The sequence below is a fragment of the Triticum dicoccoides genome, chromosome 7A (genome assembly GCF_002162155.2).
Source record: "Triticum dicoccoides isolate Atlit2015 ecotype Zavitan chromosome 7A, WEW_v2.0, whole genome shotgun sequence".
In the NCBI taxonomy this organism is placed as follows: Eukaryota; Viridiplantae; Streptophyta; class Magnoliopsida; order Poales; family Poaceae; genus Triticum; species Triticum dicoccoides.
The window spans coordinates 23,709,602-23,732,036 of NC_041392.1; positions in this window are offsets into that span (position 1 = coordinate 23,709,602).

The following is a 22,435-nucleotide window of genomic DNA, read 5'->3' on the forward strand; positions in this document are numbered from 1 at the left end:
TGGATCGCCTTTTCAATTTTAAAAAAAAATAAAAGAAAATGATGGAAATTTCAAAAAAACAAAAGAAAATAAGTTTCCATGTGATATGTGGTCTAGTTGTTGGGAAAATTTGCAAATGTGAATTTTGACTTTATTTGCAAAATCTCTCTGGAATTTGTAAAATGGGCATAACTTTTGCATACGAACTCGGATTAAAAAGTTTTTTATATGAAAAATCATCTACTCGAAAAGTTACATCCGATGGAGACGGCCTACGGCCTGCTGCAAATTTCTAGAATCCTCAAATTCCAAAAGAAAAAAAGTTATGCTCAAATTTCAGTTTTTTTAAATTTTCAGTAAATTTGGTCAAACTATGGTCAAACTACTTATTCAAGAAGTATTAGTGTTACTAAATAATTATTCAAGAATATTAGTGTTATTAAATAATTATTTCACCTCTTTTGAATTTTGGTCAAATCTGGTCAAACTATGGTCAAACTGTGGTCAAACTATGGTCGAACTACTTATTCAAGAAATATTAGTGTTACTAAAAAATTATTGTTTTTTAGAACAATAGTTTTAAACTCAAACAGTGAAATATGTGACTTCATGCTCAAGCTAAATTCCTGAGGGTTAATAGGATTGACATCTTACTATTGTCAGGAAAACAACAAGTGTAGACTTGGAAACGAGGGAGAATAGAACCCGGAAGTTAAGCGTGCTCAGGCTGGAGTAGTGAGAGGATGGGTGACCGTTCGGGAAGTGAGATGATTTGGAATGATGAGGGGTGATTAGAGATTAAATTGAGCAGTGATGAGGGGTGATTAGAGATTAGAGGTTAAAATAATTCAAAAATTTGAAAATAAAAAAATTTCAAAAAAAATCAGAAAATTTCCTTTAGTACCGGTTGGTGATACCAACCGGGACTAAAGGTGGACCGGCCACGTGGAGGGCCTTTAGTCCCGGTTCTGGATTGAACCGGGACTAAAGGGTCAGGGCATTAGTACCGACACTTTAGTCCCGGTTCCAGAACTGGGACTAAAGGCCCTTATGAACCGGGACTAAAGGCCCTTTTTCTACCAGTGGCTCCATCCCCTGTACATAGCAATAGATGGCACAAGGAGAATAGTTGCAGTTTTAATGACACGACTAAAAGTGTCCTCATAATCCAAGCCATACCTTTGCTTAAAGCCCTTTGCCACAAGCCTTTCCTTGTAGCGATCTATGGTGCCATCTGACTTCTTTTTAATGTGGTACACCCACTTGCAGTCAATCAAGTTGTAACCTTGTCAAGGAGGAACCATATACCACATTTTATTTCATTGCAAGGCCATGTACTCATCATTCATAGATCTCTTCCACCTATTATTAGCAAGAGCATCTGATAGTTTAGTATGTTCACCTGCCATACAAGATAAACCATATTTGACAAAAAATATAATTAATTCTGGACATTACTCCCTTCTGTAGTTGTGTTCGCGGTGGTAGAGGAGGGTCCACAGGAGGGCTTGGTGTAGATGCTCCAGCCTGTGGAGGAGAAGATCCAGGTGATGGCGTTGTCGACCCCGATCCCAGGGTAGATTCGTCCATAGAAGGGACCGACTAGGCTGGCACATGCCCCCATCCCAAGGGAGATACGGGCGCAGGATACATGTCCCAGTTCCAAGCACATGGGCCGCCTATCGCTAGGGCAGCTGTGTGACCAGGCAAGGATGGCTCCAAAAGCATGGCAATAGCGGGTTGGTGTGGTCGTTGTCGTTGCCTGCATGCACTAGTAGAAAACTGGGCATTGGTTTTTGCCAGATCAGAGCAACAGTCCCGGTCGACTTATGAACCGGGACTAATGCATGCATCAGTCCCGGTTCGAGCGGCAAGGACGCCGGCCGGGCCTCGGCAGGCACCAGTCCCGGTTCCAGCCACCAACTGGGACTAAAGGGCCTCGCTCCTCGCGCAACCCCTTTAGTCCCGGTTGGTGTTTGGAACTGGGACTAAAGGTCAGTCATTAGTCCCAGTTCTAAACACCAACCGAGACTAAAAAATGCCTATATATACCCCGCACCTGCCCGCCCTCTCCTCTGTTTATTTGGCCATGCAGCGTGGTGGAGGTGTGTGTTACTCTATTCTCACCTTCTATGCACATGAGGTGTTCGGTGAAATGCTCGAGCCGCACTTAAGCTTTCTCCTCTCCAAGCTCCATTTCAAAGGTGAGGCAGATCACCGGAAGAAGCATGTCCTCTGTACTAGTGATGATATATTTGATATGGTAAAGGATTTAAGAGCAATCTTTGGAAAGGGTCCTGGCGGACAATCTGTTCCGAATGACGCTGATGGACATGCACCCATGTGGAAGAGGAAATCTATATTTTGGGACCTATCCTATTGGAATAACCAAGAGGTCCACTCTGCAATCGACGTGATGCACGTGATGAAGAATCTTCGCGTGAACCTCCTAGGCTTCTTGGGCGTGTATGGGAAGACAAAAGATACACCGAAGGCACGGGAGGACCAGCAATGTATGAATGAAAAGACGGCATGCACATCCAAAGCAGTATTAAGGTCCTGCCAGCTAAGCTCTTACCAAAGCAGGGAAGGAGATTTTTTTGAATGCTTGCTCAGTATCAAGGTCCCGTCTGGCTTCTTGTCCAATATAAAAGGGAATAATAAATATGCTAGAGATAAAATTCCAGAACCTAAAGTCTCATCAGTGCCACGTGATTATGACACAACTGTTTCCAGTTGCATTGAGGAGGCTTCTACCAGAAAATGTTTGATTAGCCATTGTGAAGTTATGTGCATTCCTCAATGCAATTTCTCAGAAGGTAATCGATCCAGAAATCCTACGAAGGTTACAAAATGATTTGGTCTAGTGTCTTGTTAGTTTCAAGTTGGTGTTCCCACCATCCTTCTTCAATCTTATGATGCACATCCTAGTTTACCTAGTTGACGAGATTGCCATTCTGGGTCCTGTATTTCTACACAACATGTTTGTTGGAAATATGCCCTAGAGGCAATAATAAATAAGTTATTATTATATTTCTTTGTTCATGATAATAGTCTTTTATTCATGCTATAACTGTATTATCCGGAAATCGTAATACACGTGTGAATACATAGACCACAATATGTCCCTAGTGAGCCTCTAGTTGACTAGCTCGTTGTGATCAACAGATAGTCATGGTTTCCTGGCTATGGACATTGGATGTCGTTGATAACGGGATCACATCATTACGAGAATGATGTGATGGACAAGACCCAATCCTAAGCATAGCACAAAGATCGTGTAGTTCGTTTGCTAGAGCTTTGCCAATGTCAAGTATCTCTTCCTTTGACCATGAGATCGTGTAACTCCTGGATACCGTAGGAGTGCTTTGGGTGTATCAAACGTCACAACGTAACTGGGTGACTATAAAGGTGCACTACAGGTATCTCCTAAAGTATCTATTGTTTTATACGGATCGAGACTGGGATTTGTCACTCCGTGTAAACGGAGAGGTATCTCTGGGCCCACTCGGTAGGACATCATCATATGCGCAATGTGACCAAGGAGTTGATCACGGGATGATGTGTTACGGAACGAGTAAAGTGACTTGCCGGTAACGAGATTGAACAAGGTATTGGATACCGACGATCGAATCTCGGGCAAGTAAAATACCGCTAGACAAAGGGAATTGAATACGGGATTGATTGAGTCCTTGACATCGTGGTTCATCCGATGAGATCATCGTGGAACATGTGGGAGCCAACATGGGTATCCAGATCCCGCTGTTGGTTATTGACCGGAGAACGTCTCGGTCATGTCTGCATGTCTCCCGAACCCGTAGGGTCTACACACTTAAGGTTCGATGACGCTAGGGTTATAAAGGAAGCTTGTATGTGGTTACCGAATGTTGTTCGGAGTCCCGGATGAGATCCCGGACGTCACGAGGAGTTCCGGAATGGTCCGGAGGTAAAGATTTATATATAGGAAGTCCTGTTTCGGCCATCGGGACAAGTTTCGGGGTCATCGGTATTGTACCGGGACCACCGGAAGGGTCCCGGGGGCCCACCGGGTGGGGCCACCTGCCCCAGGGGGCCACATGGGCTGTAGGGGGGTGCGCCTTGGCCTACATGGGCCAAGGGCACCAGCCCCAAGAGGCCCATGAGCCTAGGGAACCCTAGAGGGAAGAGTCCTCAAAGGGGAAGGCACCTCCGAGGTGCCTTGGGGAGGATGGACTCCTCCCGCCCTCTTGGCCGCCGCACCAGATGCCATCTGGAGGCTGGCCGCCGCCCCTTGGTTGGGAAAACCCTAAAGGGGGCGCAGCCCCCTTCCCCCCTATATATATTGAGGCATGGGGCTGCCCATAACACATGATTTGATCTCTCGTTGGTGGAGCCCTGCCCCTCTCCCTCCTCCTCTTCTCCCATGGTGCTTGGCGAAGCCCTGCAGGATTTCCACGCTCCTCCACCACCACCACGCCGTTGTGCTACTGTTGGATGGAGTCTTCCTCAACCTCTCCCTCTCTCCTTGCTGGATCAAGGCGTGGGAGACGTCACCGGGCTGTACGTGTGTTGAACGCAGAGGTGCCGTCCGTTCGGCACTTGATCATCGGTGATCTGAATCATGACGAGTACGACTCCATCAACCCCGTTCACTTGAACGCTTCCGCTTAGCGATCTACAAGGGTATGTAGATGCACTCTCCTTCTACTCGTAGCTGGTCTCTCCATAGATAGATCTTGATGACGCGTAGGAAAATTTTGAATTTCTGCTACGTTCCCCAACAGTGGTATCAGAGCCAGGTTTATTGCGTAGATTCTTTGCACGAGTAGAACACAAAGTAGTTGTGGGCGTTGATGTTGTTCAATATGCTTACCGTTACTAGTCCAATCTTGTTTCGACGGTATTGTGGGATGAAGCGGCCCGGACCGACCTTACACGTACTCTTACGTGAGACAGGTTCCACCGATTGACATGCACTTGGTGCATAAGGTGGCTAGCGGGTGCCAGTCTCTCCCACTTTAGTCGGAACGGATTCGATGAAAAGGGTCCTTATGAAGGGTAAATAGCAATTGGCATATCACGTTGTGGTCTTGCGTAGGTAAGAAACGTTCTTGCTAGAAACCCATAGCAGCCACGTAAAATATACAAACAACAATTAGAGGACGTCTAACTTGTTTTTGCAGGGTATGCTATGTGATGTGATATGGCCAAGAAGAATGTGATGAATGATATGTGATGTATGAGATTGATCATGTTCTTGTAATAGGATTCACGACTTGCATGTCGATGAGTATGACAACCGGCAGGAGCCATAGGAGTTGTCTTTATTTTTTGTATGACCTGCGTGTCATTGAAGAACGCCATGTAACTTACTTTACTTTATTGCTAAACGCGTTAGCCATAGAAGTAGAAGTAGTCGTTGGCGTGACAACTTCATGAAGACACGATGATGGAGATCATGATGATGGAGATCATGGTGTCAAGCCGGTGACAAGATGATCATGGAGCCCCGAAGATGGAGATCAATGGAGCTATATGATATTGGTCATATCATGTCACAACTATTTGATTGCATGTGATGTTTATCATGTTTATGCATCTTGTTTACTTAGGACGACGGTAGTAAATAAGATGATCCCTTACAAAATTTCGAGAAGTGTTCTCCCCTAACTGTGCACCGTTGCTACAGTTCGTCGCTTCTAAGCACCACGTGATGATCGGGTGTGATGGATTCTTACGTTCACATACAACGGGTGTAAGACAGTTTTACACAGCGAAAACACTTAGGGTTAACTTGACGAGCCTAGCATGTGCAAACATGGCCTCGGAACACGGAGACCGAAAGGTCGAGCATGAGTCGTATAGTAGATACGATCAACATGAAGATGTTCACCGATGATGACTAGTCCGTCTCACGTGATGATCGGACACGGCCTAGTTGACTCGGATCATGTAATCACTTAGATGACCAGAGGGATGTCTATCTGAGTGGGAGTTCATAAGATGAACTTAATTATCCTGAACATAGTCAAAAGACCTTGTGCAAATTATGTCGTAAGCTCGCGCTTTAGTTCCACTGTTTAGATATGTTCCTAGAGAAAATAAAGTTGAAAGTTGATAGTAGCGATTATGCGATCAGTAGAAAGCTTATGTCCTTAATGCACCGCTTAGTGTGCTGAACCCCAAACGTCGTTTGTGGATGTTGCGAACATCGGACATACACGTTTTGATAACTACGTGATAGTTCAATTAAATGGTTTAAGTAGAGGCACCAAAGACGTTTTCGAAACGTCGCGGAACATATGAGATGTTTCGAGGGCTGAAATTGGGATTTCAGGCTCGTGCCCACGTCAAGAGGTATAAGACCTCCGACGATTTTCTTAGCCTGCAAACTAAGGGAGAAAAGCTCAATCGTTGAGCTTGTGCTCAGATTGTCTGAGCACAACAATCACTTGAATCAAGTGGGAGTTGATCTTCCAGATAAGATAGTGATGTTTCCCCAAAGTCATTGCCACCAAGCTGCTAGAGCTTCGTGATGAACTATAACATATCAAGGATAGAGATGATGATCCTTGAGGTATTCGCGTTGTTTGACATCGCGAAAGTAGAAATCAAGAAGGAGTATCAATTGTTGATGGTTGGTGAAACCACTAGTTTCAAGAAGGGCAAGGGCAAGAAGGGATACTTCATGAAACGGCAATTCAGCTGCTGCTCTTGTGAAGAAACCCAAGGTTGAACCCAAACCCGAGACTGAGTGCTTCTGTAATAAGGGGAACAACCACTGGAGCAGAATTACCCTAGATACTTGGTAGATGAGAAGGCTGGCAAGGTCGATAGAAGTATATTGGATATACATTGTGTTAATGTGTACTTTACTAGTACTCCTAGTAGCACCAGGGTATAAGATACCGGTTCGGTTGCTAAGTGTTAGTAACTCGAAATAAAAGCTACGGCATAAACGGAGACTAGCTAAAGGTGAGCTGACGATATGTGTTGGAAGTGTTTCCAATGTTGATATGATCAAGCATCGCACGCTCCCTCTACCATCGAGATTGGTGTTTGCGTTGAGCATAGACATGATTGGATTATGTCTATCGCAATACGATTATTCATTTAAAGAGAATAATGGTTACTCTATTTATTTGAATAATACCTTCAATGGTCTTGCACCTAAAATGAATGGTTCATTGAAATCTCGATCGTAGTGATACACATGTTCATGCCAAAATATAGTAATGATAGTACCACCTATTTGTGGCACTGCCACGTAAGTCATATCGGTATAAAATGCATGAAGAAGCTCCATGTTGATGGATCTTTGGACTCACTCATTTTTGAAAAGTTTGAGATATGCGAACCATGTCTATTGGTATATATGCATGAAGAAACTCCATGCAAATGGACCGTTTGAACTCACTTGATTTTGAATCACTTGAGATATGCAAATCATACCACATGGGCAAGATGACTGAAAAGCCTCGTTTTCAGTAAGATGGAACAAGATAGCAACTTGTTGGAAGTAACACATTTTGATGTGTGCAGTCCAATGAATGCTGAGGCATGAAGTGAATATCGTTATGATCTTACTTCACAGATGATTCGAGTAGATGTTGAGAATATTTACTTGATGAAACACAAGTCTGAATTATTGAATGGTTCAAGTAATTTCAGAGTGAAGTAGAAGATCATTGTGACAAGAGGATAAAATGTCTATGATATGATCATAGAGATGAATATCTGAGTTACGAGTTTTGGCACACAATTAAGACATTGTGGAAATTGTTTCATAATTAATACCGCCTGGAACACCATAGTGTGATGGTGTGTCCGAACATCATAGTTGCACCCTATTGGATATGGTGCGTACCATGATGTCTCTTATCGAATTACCACTATCGTTCATGGGTTAGGCATTAGAGACAACCACATTCACTTTAAATAGGGCACCACGTAATTCCGATGAGATGACACCGTATGAATTATGGTTTAGAGAAACCTAAGTTGTCGTTTCTTAAAAGTTTGGGGCTGCGACGCTTATATGAAAAAGTTTCAGGTTGATAAGCTCGAACCCAAAGCGGATAAAATGCATCTTCATAGGAAACCCAAAACAGTTGGGTATACCTCCTAATTCATATCCGAAAGCAATATGGATTGTTTCTAGAATCGGGTCCTTTCTCGAGGAAAAGTTTCTCTCGAAAGAATTGAGTGGGAGGATGGTGGAGACTTGATGAGGTTATTGAACCGTCTCTTCAACTAGTGTGTGGCAGGGCGCAGGAAGTTGTTCCTGTGGCACCTACACCAATTGAAGTGGAAGCTTACGATATTGATCATGAAACTTTGGATCAAGTCACTACCAAACCTCGTAGGACGACAAGGACACGTACTACTTCGGAGTGGTAAGGTGATCCTGTCTTGAAGGTCATGTTGCTAGACAACAATGAACCTATGAGCTATGGAGAAGCGATGGTGGGCCCGGATTCCGATAAATGGCTTGAGGCCATAAAATCCGAGAACGGATCCATGGACTTTGATGGACTTGCCCGATGATCGGCAATCCATTGAGATAAATGGATCTTTTAAGAAGAAGACGGACGTGGATGGTAATGTCACCATCTATGAAGCTCGACTTGTGGCGAAGTGTTTTCCGACAAGTTCAAGGAGTTGACTACGATGAGATTTTCTCACTCGTAGCGATGCTTAAAGTCCGTCGGATTCATGTTAGCATTAGCTGTATTTATGAAATCTGGCAGATGGATGTCAAAACGAGTTTCCTTACCAGTTTTCATGAGGAAAGGTTGTATGTAATACAATCAGAAAGTTTTTGTCGATCCTAAGGATGCTAAAAGGTATGCTAGCTCCAGCGATCCTTTTAAGGACTGGAGTAAGCATCTCGGAGTTGGAATGTACGCTTTGATGAGATGATCAAAGATTTTGGATTTATACAAAGTTTATGAGAAACTTGTATTTCCAAAGAAGTGAGTGGGAGCACTATAGAATTTCTGATGAGTATATGTTGTTGACATATTGATGATCAGAGATGATGTAGAATTTCTAGAAAGCATATAGGGTTATTTGAAAGGTGTTTTTCAATAGAAAACCTGGATTAAGCTAATTGAACATTGAGCATAAAGATCTATAAGGATAGATCAAAATGCTTAATAATACTTTCAAATGAGCACATACCTTGACATGATCTTGAAGGTGTTCAAGATGGATCAGTCAAAGAAGAAGTTCTTGCCTGAGTTGTAAGGTACGAAGTTAAGACTTAAAGCTCGACCTCGGCAGAATAGAGAGAAAGGACGAAGGTCGTCCCCTATGCTTAAAACGTAGGCTCTTCAGTATGCTATGCTGTGTACCGCACCTGAAGTGTGCCTTGCCATGAGTCAGTCAAGGGGTACAAGAGTGATCCAAGAATGGCTCACAGGACAGCGGTCAAAGTTATCCTTAGTAACTAGTGGACTAAGGAATTTTCTCGATTATGGAGGTGGTTGAAGAGTTCGTCGTAAAGGGTTACGTCGATGCAAGCTTAACACCTATCCGGATAGCTCTGAGTAGAGATACCGGATACGTATAATGGAGCAACAATTTAGAATAGCTCCAAGTAGAACAGTTATTTGGAACAGCTCCAAATAGAGCGTGGTAGCTGCATCTAGGAGATGACATAGAGATTTGTAAAGCACACACGGATCTGAAAGGTTCAGACCCGTTGACTAAAACCTCTCTCACAAGCAACATGATCAAACATAAAACTCATTGAGTGTTAATCACATAGTGATGTGAACTAGACTACTGACTCTAGTAAACTCTTGGGTATTAGTCACATGGCGATGTGACCTGTGAGTGTTAATCACATGGCGATGTGAACTAGATTATTGACTCTAGTGCAAGTGGGAGACTGTTGGAAATATGCCCTAGAGGCAATAATAAATAAGTTATTATTATATTTCTTTGTTCATGATAATAGTCTTTTATTCATGCTATAACTGTATTATCCGGAAATCGTAATACACGTGTGAATACATAGACCACAATATGTCCCTAGTGAGCCTCTAGTTGACTAGCTCGTTGTGATCAACAGATAGTCATGGTTTCCTGGCTATGGACATTGGATGTCGTTGATAACGGGATCACATCATTAGGAGAATGATGTGACGGACAAGACCCAATCCTAAGCATAGCACAAAGATCGTGTAGTTCGTTTGCTAGAGCTTTGCCAATGTCAAGTATCTCTTCCTTTGACCATGAGATCGTGTAACTCCTGGATACCGTAGGAGTGCTTTGGGTGTATCAAACGTCACAACGTAACTGGGTGACTATAAAGGTGCACTACAGGTATCTCCGAAAGTATCTATTGTTTTATGCGGATCGAGACTGGGATTTGTCACTCCGTGTAAACGGAGAGGTATCTCTGGGCCCACTTGGTAGGACATCATCATATGCGCAATGTGACCAAGGAGTTGATCACGGGATGATGTGTTACGGAACGAGTAAAGTGACTTGCCGGTAACGAGATTGAACAAGGTATTGGATACCGACGATCGAATCTCGGGCAAGTAAAATACCGCTAGACAAAGGGAATTGAATACGGGATTGATTAAGTCCTTGACATCGTGGTTCATCCGATGATATCATCGTGGAACATGTGGGAGCCAACATGGGTATCCAGATCCCGCTGTTGGTTATTGACCGGAGAACGTCTCGGTCATGTCTGCATGTCTCCCGAACCCGTAGGGTCTACACACTTAAGGTTCGATGACGCTAGGGTTATAAAGGAAGCTTGTATGTGGTTACCGAATGTTGTTCGGAGTCCCGGATGAGATCCCGGACGTCACGAGGAGTTCCGGAATGGTCCGGAGGTAAAGATTTATATATAGGAAGTCCTGTTTCGGCCATCGGGACAAGTTTCGGGGTCATCGGTATTGTACCGGGACCACCGGAAGGGTCCCGGGGGCCCACCGGGTGGGGCCACCTGCCCCGGGGGGCCACATGGGCTGTAGGGGGTGCGCCTTGGCCTACATGGGCCAAGGGCACCAGCCCCAAGAGGCCCATGAGCCTAGGGAACCCTAGAGGGAAGAGTCCTCAAAGGGGAAGGCACCTCCGAGGTGCCTTGGGGAGGATGGACTCCTCCCGCCCTCTTGGCCGCCGCACCAGATGCCATCTGGAGGCTGGCCGCCGCCCCTTGGGTGGGAAAACCCTAAAGGGGGCGCAGCCCCCTTCCCCCCTATATATATTGAGGCATGGGGCTGCCCATAACACATGATTTGATCTCTCGTTGGTGGAGCCCTGCCCCTCTCCCTCCTCCTCTTCTCCCATGGTGCTTGGCGAAGCCCTGATGGATTGCCACGCTCCTCCACCACCACCACGCCGTTGTGCTACTGTTGGATGGAGTCTTCCTCAACCACTCCCTCTCTCCTTGCTGGATCAAGGCGTGGGAGACGTCACCGGGCTGTACGTGTGTTGAACGCGGAGGTGCCGTCCGTTCGGCACTTGATCATCGGTGATCTGAATCACGACGAGTACGACTCCATCAACCCCATTCACTTGAACGCTTCCGCTTAGCGATCTACAAGGGTATGTAGATGCACTCTCCTTCTACTCGTAGCTGGTCTCTCCATAGATAGATCTTGGTGACGCGTAGGAAAATTTTGAATTTCTCCTACGTTCCCCAACAATGTTCCCCTTTGAGAGGTTCATGGGAGTCTTAAAGAAATATGTTCGTAACTATGCTAGGCTAGAAGGTAGAATCTCCAAGGGCCATGAAACATAGGAGGTAATTGCGTTTTGTGTTGACTTTATTCCTGACCTTAAGCCGATTGGTGTTCCTCAATCGTGGCATGATGGTAGACTAAGTGGAAAAGGCACGCTAGGAGCGGATTCAATAATATGTAGGGACGGGCATTCTTGGGTGCAAGAACACTACACAGTTCCACAATATTCTGCCTTGGTGGCCTCGTATGTCAATGAACACAAGAATATTTTACGCTCCAAACACCCGGAGTAGTCTAATGACTGGATTACACGTGAACACATGAGAACTTTCGGCGGTTGGTTGTAGACACATCTCATGGGTAACAACACTGTTGGACATGAGCTGTACTTGTTGGCCACGACACCATCTTCGACTGTATTGACTTTCTAAGGATACGAGATAAATGGGAATACATTTTACATGGTTTCCCAAGATAAAAAGAGCCCCCACCAAAACAATGGTGTCCGCTTTGATTTAGCAAACACCAATAGGGCAAAGGACACGTATTATGGGTACATAGGGGAGATATGGGAACTTTATTATGGACGTAATTTAAGCCCCCCTTGTTTCGGTGCATTGGTCAATCTGACAGGAGGCGGGGTACATGTAGACCCACAGTACGGAATGACAACAGTGGATCTCAACAATCTTAGGTACACAGACGAACCATTCGTCCTAGCCAATGATGTGTCGCAAGTTTTCTATGTGAAGAACATGTCTATCAAACCGAGAAAAAAGAAAAGATAAGGAAACAAATACATAATACGATGAGCCAAAGCACCACATAGTTCTTTCAGGGAAAAGAAATATCGTGGGAGTGGAGGACAAGAAAGACATGTCTGAAGATTATGAAAAGTTTCATGAAATTCCTCCCTTCATAGTGAAGACTGACTCAAGCATCCTGTTAAGTGATGAAGATTATCCATGGTTAGGACGCAATAAGCAAGGGACACATGCACACGAAGAAAAAATGAAGACTTTCTCTCTAGTGAAGACAAAAAATCAGTGAAGAAAATATGCCCTAGAGGCAATAATAAAGTTGTTATTTATATTTCCTTATATCATGATAAATGTCTATTATTCATGCTAGGGTTGTATTAACCAGAAACTTGATACATGTGTGGATACATGGACAAAACACAATGTCCCTAGTAAGCCTGTACTAGACTAGCTCGTTAATCAAAGATGGTTAAGTTTCCTAAGCATAGACATGTGTTGTCATTTGATGAACGAGATCACATCGTTAGGAGAATGATGTGATGGACAAGACCCATCTGTTTGCTTAGCATAATGATCATTAAGTTTTATTGCTATTGCTTTCTTCATGATTTATACATATTGCTTTGACTATGAGATTATGCAACTCCCGGATACCGGAGGAATGCCTTGTGTGCTATCAAACGTCATAAAATAACTGTGTGATTATAAATATATTCTACAGGTATCTTCGAAGCTGTTTTGTTGGGTTGGCATAGATCGAGATTAGGATTTGTCACTCCGAGTATCGGAGAGGTATCTCTGGGCCCTCTCGGTAATGCACATCATAATAAGCCTTGCAAGCAATGTGACTAATCACTACAAGAAACATGATAATACATGACGGTACTAGTCCGTCATGGATTACCCAGAAACTGTCATGTGTGCACATCCATGACGGATTACAAATCTGTCATGTATATCGCATCATAATTTGCCACCGCACCTTCCATGACGACTCTTGACCGTTGATAACCCACAAGTATAGGGGATCGCAACAGCTTTTGAGGGTAGAGTATTCAACCCAAATTTATTGATTTGACACAAGGGGAGCCAAAGAATATTCTCAAGTATTAGCAACTGAGTTGTCAATTCAGCCACACCTGGATAACTTAGTATCGCAGCAAGGTATTTAGTAGCACAGTAATATGATAGTAGTGGTAACGGTGACAAAAGAGTAATGAAAGTAAAAGCAATATTTTTGGTATTTTGTAGTGATTGTAACAGTAGCAATGAGAAAGTAAATAAGCGTAAACCAGTAGATGGAAAGCTCGTAGGCATCGGATCGGTGATGGATAATTATGCCGGATGCGGTTCATCATGTAATAGTCATAACCTAGGGTGACATAGAACTAGCTCCAATTCATCAATGTAATGTAGGCATGTATTCCAAATATAGTCATACGTGCTTATGGAAAAGAACTTGCATGACATCTTTTGTCCTACCCTCCCGTGGCAGCGGGTCCTAATGGAAACTAAGGGATATTAAGGCCTCCTTTTAATAGAGAACCGGAATAAAGCATTAGCACATAGTGAATACATGAACTCCTCAAACTATGGTCATCACCGGGAGTGGTCCCGATTATTGTCACTTCAAGGTTGCCGGATCATAACACATAGTAGGTGACTATAGACTTGCAAGATAGGATATTGAACACACATATATTTATGAAAACATAATAGGCTCAGATCTGAAATCATGGCACTCGGGCCGTAGTGACAAGCATTAAGCATAGCAAAGTCATAGCAACATCAATCTCAGAACATAATGGATACTAGGGATCAAACCTTAACAAAACTAACTTGATTACATGATAAATCTCATCCAACCCATCACCATCCAGCAAGCCTATGATGGAATTACTCACGCACGGCGGTGAGCATCATGAAATTGGTGATGGAGGATGGTTGATGATGACGACGGCGACGAATCCCCCTTTCCGGAGCCCCGAACGGACTCCAGATCAGCCCTCCCCAGAGGTTTTAGGGCTTGGTGGCAGCTCTGTATCGTAAAACGCGATGATTTCTTCTTCTCTATTTTTTCCTCCCCGAAAGCAAATATATAGAGTTGGAGTTGGCGTCGGAAGGTCTCCAGATGGCCCACGAGGTAGGGGGCGCGCCCTAGTGGGGGGGGCACCCTCGTGGACAGGGTGTGGGCCCCCTGGTCTTCATCTTTGGCGAGGATTTTTTATTATTTTTTATAATTGTTCCGTAGAGTTTCAGGTCATTCCGAGAACTTTTGTTTTCTGCACATAAAACAACATCATGGCAATTCTGCTGAAAACAGTGGCAGTCCGGGTTAGTTCCATTCAAATCATGCAAGTTAGAGTTTAAAACAAGGGCAAAAGTGTTTGGAAAAGTAGATACGACGAAGACGTATCAACTCCCCCAAGCTTAAACCCTTGCTTGTCCTCAAGCAATTCGGTTGACAAATTGAAAGAGAAAGAAAGACTTTTACAAACTCTGTTTGCTCTTGTTGTTGTAAATATATCAAGCCAGCATTCAAGTTTTCAGCAAAGGTCATAACTAACCACATTTGCAATAATTCTCAGGTCTCATGTTTACTCATATCAATAGCATAATCAACTAGCGAGCGATAATAATAAATCTCGGATGACAACACTTTCTCAAAACAATCATAATATGATATAACAAGATGGTATCTCACTAGCCCTTTCTGAGACCGCAAAACATAAATGCAGAGCACCTTTAAAGATCAAGGACTGACTAGACATTGTAATTCATGGTAAAAGAGATCCAATCATAGTCATACCCAATATAAATTAACAGTAATGAATGCAAATGACAGATGTGCTCTCCAGCTAGTGCTTTTTAATAAGAGGGTGATGACTCAACATAAAAGTAAATAGATAAGCCCTTCGCAGAGGGAAGCAAGGATTTGCAGAGGTGGCAGAGCTCGGTTTTGAAATAAAGATAAATAATATTTTGAGCGGTATACTTTCATTGTCAACATAACAACTAAGAGATGGCGATATCTTCCATGCTACACACATTATAGGCGGTTCCCAAACAGAATGGTAAAGTTTATACTCCCACTCCACCAACAAGCATCAATCCATGGCTTGCTCGAAACAACGAGTGCCTCCAACAAACATCAGGTCCCAGGGGGGGTTTTGTTTGTAATTAATTTTGATTTAGTTTGCATAAAGCATGGGACTGGGCATCCCGGTGACCAGCCATTTTCTCGTGAGTGAGGAGTGGAGTCCACTCCTCTTGAGAATAACCCGCCTAACATGGAAGATAAGGGCAGCCCTAGTTGATACATGAGCTATTCGAGCATACAAAACAGAATGTTTATTTGAAGGTTTAGAGTTTGGCACATACAAATTTACTTGGAACGGCAGGTAGATACCGCATATAGGAAGGTATAGTGGACTCATATGGAATAACTTTGGGGTTTAAAGGATTGGATGCACAAGCAGTATTCCCGCTTAGTACAAGTGAAGGCTAGCAAAAGACTAGGAAGCGACCAACTAGAGAGCGACAACAACCATGTACATGCATTAAAATTAATAAACATTGGATGCAATGATGAGTAGGATATAATCCACCATGAACATAACTATCGTGAAGGCTATGTTGATTTGTTTCAACATCATGCGCGAACATGTGCCAAGTCAAGTCACTTAAATCATTCAAAGGAGGATACCACCTCATCATACCACATCATAACCATTTCAATAGCATGTTGGCACGCAAGGTAAACCATTATAACTCATAGCTAATCAAGCATGGCACAAGTAACTATGATCTCTAATTGTCATTGCAAACATGTTTATTCATAATAAGCTGAATCAAGAACGATGAACTCACACCGGTAGAAAAAGGGCCTATAGTCCCGGTTCAATCCAGAACCGGGACTAAAGGCCCTCCACGTGGCCGGTCCACCTTTAGTGTCGGTTGGTAACACCAACCGGTACTAAAGGAATTTTCTTATTTTTTTTGATTTTTTTTGAATTTTTTGTTATTTTCAAATTCCTGAATTATTTTAACCTCTAATCTCTAATCACCCCTCATCACTGCTCAATTTAATCTCTAATCACCCCTCATCATTCCAAATCATCTAACTTCCTGGACAGTCTCCCATCCTCCCACTCCCCCAGCCAGAGCACGCTTAACTTCCGGGTTCTATTCTCCCTCGTTTCCAAGTCTGCACTCGTTGTTTTCTTGACAATAGTAAGATGTCAATCCTATTAACCCTCAGGAGTTTAGCTTGAGCATGAAGTCACACATTTCACTGTTTGAGTTTGAAACTATTGTTCTAAAAAACAATAATTTTTTAGTAACACTAATATTTCTTGAATAAGTAGTTTAACCATTGTTTGACCACAGTTTGACCATAGGTTGACCAGATTTGACCAAAATTCGAAAAAGCTGAAATAATTATTTAATAACACTAATATTCTTGAATAATTATTTAGTAACAGTAATACTTCGTGAATAAGTAGTTTGACCGTGGTTTGACCAGATTTAATGAAAATTTAAAAAAACTGAAATTTGAGCATAACTTTTTTTCCTTTTGGAATTTGAGGATTCTACAAATATGCAAACAGGCCATAGGCCGTCTCCATCGGATATAACTTTTTGAGTAGATGATTTTTCATATAAAAAACTTTTTAATCCGAGTTCGTATGCAAAATTTATGCCCATTTTACAAATTCCAGAGAGATTTTGTAAATAAAGTCGAAATTCATATTTGTAAATTTTCCCAACAACTAGACCACATATCACATGGGAAACTTATTTTATTTTATTTTATTGACATTTCCATCATTTTCTTTTGTTTTTTCTAAAACTGAAAAGGCGGTCCACCAGGGGGGGAGTTTGAAAATGGGACCTTTAGTACCAATTCGTGCCATGAACCGGTACTAATGCCTGAAAGCCCATTAGTCCCGGTTGGTGGCACCAACCGGGACTAAAGGTCTAACCTTTAGAACCGGTTGGTGCTACCAACCGGGACTAATGGGCATCGCACCCTTTAGTCCCGGTTCGTGGCACAAACCGGGACTAAAGGGCCCAAGTTAACCGGGACTAATGCCTTAGCCGCACGAACCGGGATAAATGCACCCATTGGTCTCAGTTCTGGACTAAACCGGGACTAATGGGCTTACCCGGCCTGGACCAAAGCCCCCTTTTCTACTAGTGTCATCATATTTACAAAAACAGAAGAGGTCGAGTTCATACCAGCTTTTCTCATCTCAGTCAGTCCATCATATATCATCATAATTGCCTTTCACTTGCATGATCGAAAGATGTGAATAATAATAAGAGTGTATGTGCATTGGACTAAGCTGGAATCTGCAAGCATTCAATAAACAGGGAAAGACAAGGCAATATGGGCTCTTGGTTAAATCAACAATAATGCATATAAGAGCCACTTCAACAATTTAATCATGGTCTTCTCCTATCGACCCCTAAAGAAAAGAAAAAAAAATAAAAACTATTTATACGGGAAAGCTCCCAACAAGTAAAAGAGAACGGGAAATATTTTTGGGTTTTCTTTTTAATTATTACTACTATAGCAAGAAAATAAACTACTACTAATTTTTTTGATTTTTCTTAAGGTTTAGCAAACACACAAGAAGAAAGCAGGAAAAAGAAAATAAACAAGCATGGATATTACAGTGAAAGAGTATGAGCATTGACATCTAGCAATAAGTGTGTGTGAACATAAATGTAATGTCGGTGAGAAATACGTACTCCCCCAAGCTTAGGCTTTTGGCCTAAGTTGGTCTATTGCCAGGGATGGCCTGGCGGATACCCGTAGGTGTAGCTGGGGTCGTACTGTGACGAAGAATAACTGAAGTCGTACTGTGATGAAGAGGACTCTGACTGCCACTGGCTAACAGCCATCTCTGGATCCCAAGAATAAACAGATTGTCGTGGAGGCTCATCTTGTGGTTCCGGTTCCGGGGCTGGTGCAGGATTTCGGTAAGCTTGAACGGCAGCCCACGTAACGAGATAAGGTCCTTCAAAATTAATCAAGGAAGGAGTAGGCAAGGTAATAGTTTCAGGATGATGTTTATGAAAGAATAATTTATATTTGAGCTCCCCTTCCCGACTCTTAACAATAAAATCATGCGCTAGCATACTCTTGTAATCTAAATAAGCATTAGGCAGCAATTTTTCTTCTTTCTCGTGAAGCCTAAAGGAAATGTTAAAATGCGAAGCTAGGCGTGAAGCATAAATGCCTCCAAAGATGGGGCCCTTAGTACGGTTCAGACTTAACCGTCTATCTATAATTCCGCCCATACTAACAGTGTTATCACGGTATAAACCATGGAACAAAATAATAATATCAGGAACGCTAAGGTTTCCACAGTTCCCACAACCAGTCAAGCAACGACTAGCAAATATGGCAAAGTAGCGTAAAATAGGAAAATATATGCTAGTGATTCTTGCATCAGAAACCTTCCTGGTTTCTCCCACCGTGATGGTGTTAATAAATGCTTCCACATCTTTACGGGTTGGTTCATCTAAGGTACCCTCAGAGGGTATTTTACAAACCTCGCAAAATTCAGCTAATGGCATTTTCTTAACAATGTCATACAAATGAAACTCTACTGAAGAAGGTGATTTCTTAGGGAAAAAGTAGAAGTTTTGCACAAAGGTATTAGTGAGTAAGAGATATTGATGATGTTGGTCGTGGAGGAAGTCGGTGAGGCCAGCATTTTCAATCAATGAATAGAAATCCTCATAAATCCCGGCTTGTTTCAAGAAGTCATCGGAAGGCCATTCACACGGCCGGACCTCCGCGGTACGAGGCAAATTATATTTGGGCCTCTGTGCTTCTTCATTTTTCTTTTCCTTCGAGCTTCGGCTCGATGAGCCCCTCAAAAGTCTCTTCATTTTTTCTGAAATATTCTAAAAATTTTAGTAACTTCAAACAAAAGTGAACAAAGCTCAATAAAACTGATAGCAACTACTCCTACAAGTGCCTAGAGCCTATATCAAGCATTAGAACTACTTGGCACCATATAAATTTGACATGCAAGCTCAAGAACATGGTCACCTATGCAGCACAAATTTGCAAAGAATAAAGCACTAGAACAAAAACTAATTGGACCAATGGAGGAGTCACATACAAAGGAACAATCTCGCCAAGCAGTTTTGTGAGAGGTGCTTTGAGCAAGGAGATCGAAAATCACAGCAAAGTGGGCTAGAACTCGTGCTTGAGCTGGTTTTTCGTGTTTTTGGGAGGAAGAAGAAGATGGGTGCAGGAATAAGTGGAGGAAGGCTACCGTGGGCCCACGAGGCAGGGGGGCGCGCCCTCCACCCTCGTGACCAGGTGGCAGCTCCCCCCGCGGTGATTTTTGCACTATAAATCCTCAAATATTCCCGAAAAAATCATATTAAATTGGCATGGCATTTAGAGGACTTTTATTTTTGGGATATTTTTATATTGCACGGATAAATCAGGAAACAGACAGAAAAATACTATTTTTACTTTATTTCAACTAAATAACAGAAAGTATAAAGAGGGTATAGAAGGTTGTGCTTCTAGTTTCATCCATCTCATGCTCATCAAAAGGAATCCACTAACAAGGTTGATCAGGTCTTGTTAATAAACTCATTCCGAATAACATGAAACCGGAGAAATTTTGAATAACACTAAGTTACCTCAGCAGGGATATGCACATCCTTAATAATAAGTATATCATATTTCTTCTTGACAGTAGGAAGAGGAAATTCAAAACCTCCAAATATAATCGATTGAATTTTCCAATAGAGTTGATACTATGAACTTGAGGTTGTTTCCTCGGAAAGTGTACTGTATGCTCATTACCATTAACATGAAAAGTGACATTGCCTTTGGCGCAATCAATAACAACCCCTGCAGTATTCAGAAAAGGTCTTCCAAGAATAATAGACATACTATCGTCCTCAGGAATATCAAGAATAACAAAGTCCGTTAAAATAGTAATGTTTGCAACCACAACAGGCACATCCTCACAAATACCGACAGGTATAACAGTTGATTTATCAGCTATTTGCAAAGATATTTCAGTAGGTGCCAACTTATTCAAATCAAGTCTACGATATAAAGAAAGAGGCATAACACTAATACCGGCTCCAAGATCACATAAAGCAGTTTTAACATAATTTCTTTTAATGGAGCATGGTATAGTGGGTATTCCTGAATCTCCAAGTTTCTTTGGTATTCCACCTTTAAAAGTGTAATTAGCAAGCATGGTGGAAATTTCAGCTTCCGGTATCTTTCTTTTATTAGTAATGATATCCTTCATATACTTAGCATAAGAATTAGTTTTGAGCATATCAGTCAATCGCATACGCAGAAAGATAGGTCTAATCATTTCAGCAAAGCGCTGAAAATCCTCATCATCCTTTTTCTTGGATGGTTTGGGAGGAAAAGCGCTCAAAAAGAGGCATCATCATGGCACTCGGGCCCTAGATACAAGCATTAAGCATAGCAAAGTCATAGCAACATCAATCACAAAACATAATGGATACTAGGGATCAAACTTAACAAAACTAACTCGATTACATGATAAATCTCATCCAACCCATCACCGTCCAGCAAGCCTACAATGGAATTACTCACGCACGGCGGTGAGCATCATGAAATTGGTGATGGAGGATGGTTGATGATGACGACGGCGATGAATCCCCCTCTCCGGAGCCCCGAACGGACTCCAGATCAGACCTCCCGAGAGGTTTTAGGGCTTGGCGGCGGCTCCGTATCATAAAACGCGATGATTTCTTCTTCTCTATTTTTTCCTCCCCGAAAGAAAATATATAGAGTTGGAGTTGGCGTCGAAAGGTCTCCAGGGGGCCCATGAGGTAGGGGGCGCGCCCTGAGGGGGTACCCCCCACCCTCGTGGACAGGGTGTGGGTCCCCTGGTCTTCATCTTTGGCAAGGATTTATTATTATTTTTTATAAGATGTTCCGTGGAGTTTTAGGTCATTCCGGGAACTTTTGTTTTCTGCACATAAAACAACATCATGGCAATTCTGCTGAAAACAGCGTCAGTCCGGGTTAGTTCCATTCAAATCATGCAAGTTAGAGTCCAAAACAAGGGCAAAAGTGTTTGGAAAAGTAGATAAGATGGAGACGTATCAACCGTCATGGGTCTGCCATGGGCCCAAACTAGGCCCAAACCTTGGTGACGGAGCAAACTGTCACAGATTTTCATAATCTAAAAGCAAAGTGGAACTAGCAGGGCATCCATGTGGATCTGACGTGGCGACGAGCATGGCCCATGTACTAACCAGCCCAATTAAGGTTCTGGCCCAATAATTTCAATCATGCCAAACCCATTAGTTGTTTATTTTGGTCCTGCCCATTAGCTAGCCTATTTTTTTGAGTATAACCTGTTAGCCCCTTCTCTAGTCAAGCCCGTTTTCTTGATGTAGTACAATTTATAACAAGAAAACCAAATTATATTCATCCAAAAAATAGCATTTGTATAAGGGAGCGTCCAAAGCGCGACACGTGGTAAATGGCTGAGAGCGCGCCAAGTGGCGCTGATCGTTGTGAGGCTCCCGAAGAAGCGCTCGTTAACTAGTTACTCCCAGCAACTTGAGCGAGCGGTTGGTATATGTGGGAGCTCCTAATCCGCGCTTTAAGCGCCGGTTGGCGCTCGCAAGCGACGGGAAGCGGGCCGGCCCAAAAAAGGAGTGCGCACGACAGGAAAAATAAAATAAAGTTGGAACTTGTGAGGAGACTCGATCTGGCAACCTTCTGTCTCGTATTACAACAAGCTAACCACTCAGCCACAACGACAGATCCGGTAGGTTACATCACTTCTTTTCTTTATTAGGTTTTTCTTACCTTTTTTGTTTTTCCATTTTTCTTCTGTTTCTTATTTTTTTTCTTCCTCATATGATGAATTTTTTCCAAACTCGTGAACTATTTTTCAAATCGATGAACTTTTCTAATTTTTGATTAAAAAAAGTTCATCGGATTTGAAAAAAGTTCACAAATTTGAA